Consider the following 1,974-nt stretch of genomic DNA (forward strand, 5'->3'; position numbering starts at 1 on the left):
TAAACCTGGAAGCATTATCTTCATAATCTGATCCGCCGTCTTCCATGAGGAAATTGTATGCTGACTTTGTGGAATAGGATCCACTAGGTTCAGCCCTCCAAGTGAGATAATCCATTCTAGAAGAGTGAATCTGAGCCCCATCAATCTCATCCATGAAAGCTGCCACCGTATCAATTTCATGATCGAAGAAATTTCTCCTCCATTGAAACTTCCAATCCCACCCATTGTCAATATTCTGACCCATTAAATTGATAGTGAGGTCCTGTTGCTGACTCACCTGATATAAAACAGGGTATTTGTCTTTAAGGGTTATATCATCTTCCCTCCATTTGTCTTTCCAAAACTGGATTCTGGTCCCATTGCCCACCTTCCACCTCAAGTTATTGGCCAAACTATTCTGATGTTGCTGCTGGAAGATCGATTTTAAATCCTTCCACCAAGGAGAATTGTCAACACTACCTCTACCATGTAATAAGGCCTGCCATCCCCCATATATAGACACTAAAGTTCTTGCCCAAAGCTGATGGGGATTATTTGCCACCTGCCAACCCCATTTGCCTAGTAAGGCTTCATTGAACTTGGTTCAAATCTTTAATACCCAATCCGCCTCTGGCTTTTGATAAACAGACTGTATCCCATTTAACCCAAGGGATCTTAGAAGTGTCATTGTCGCCGCCCCAAAGGAAGTTTCTTTGGATAGCTACTATTTTTTGAGCAACTTTTTTGGGAATTCTGTAGAAAGACAACAAATAAATAGGCATTGCTGTCAAAACAGAGTTGATAATGGTAATGCTGCCCCCCATAGAAAGGCATCTGTGCTTCCAAGATGCCAGCTTGGTCTGAAATTTGTTGATGATAGGCTGCCAAACACTCCCACTTTTTGGACTAGACCCCACTGGAATTCCTAGATATAAGAAAGGAATATCCATCTGCCTGCAGTTAAGAAAAAGAGCCGCATCTCTACACCACTCCTCAGATTTTCCAAAGCATCCAAACTGACTTTTTGAATAATTAATCTTGAGTCCAGAAGCCAACTCAAAACATGATAGGATAGACTTTAGAACTCTGACATTGGCTGAAAGAGCATTACCAAAGAATAGAGTGTCATCTGCATATTGCAGAATATTTATATCTTCCTTCAAACTTCCAACTTCATAACTGCTGTACAGATTTTTGGATATAGCTGTCCTCATTAAACCTGTAAGCCCTTCTGCCACCAAATTAAAAAGGAGGGGGGCAAGGGGGTCACCCTGCCTTAAACCTCTCTTGGGTGCAAACTCCGAGGTGGGACTTCCATTAATTAAAATGGAAACTGATGCAGTAGCAAGGCAACCATGGATCCACTTTCTCCACCTTTCACAAAAACCCATCCTTAACATCATGTAATTAAGAAAGCCCCAAGAGACCGAGTCGTAAGCTTTTTCAAAATCAACCTTGAAGAACATGCAAGGTTTATTTTTTGATTTAGCTTCAGCTATAACCTCATTAGCTATCAACACTCCATGCAAAATATGCCTTCCTTTCATAAAGGCTGTTTGCCTTTCATCAATCAGCTGAGGTAGAATAAGGGCTAATCTATTAGCCAAGACCTTGGATACAACTTTGTAGACACAGCCTATAAGAGAAATTGGCCTATAATCGTTAAAAGCTTGGGGATCCTTGATCTTGGGAATAAGAGCTATGAATGAGGCATTGCTTCCTTTTGGGAAAGAAGCATTATAATAAAACTCATCCATGAAACGCATAAAGTCAGGCTTCAAAGTCTTCCAAAACTTCTTGATAAAATTGAAATTAAGCCCGTCCGGGCCCGGACTTTTATCACCATCACAGTCCCACACAGCTGAGGTTATTTCAGCATCAGAAAATCTAGACACAAGGGCTTCATTCTCACTTTGACCAATGGAAGGTAGCTGCACACCATCCATGGTTGGTCTATTGAAATTCTGCTCAGAAAATCTTTCTTTAAAATGATTG

The sequence above is a fragment of the Glycine max genome, chromosome 4 (genome assembly GCF_000004515.6).
Source record: "Glycine max cultivar Williams 82 chromosome 4, Glycine_max_v4.0, whole genome shotgun sequence".
Classification (NCBI taxonomy): Eukaryota; Viridiplantae; Streptophyta; class Magnoliopsida; order Fabales; family Fabaceae; genus Glycine; species Glycine max.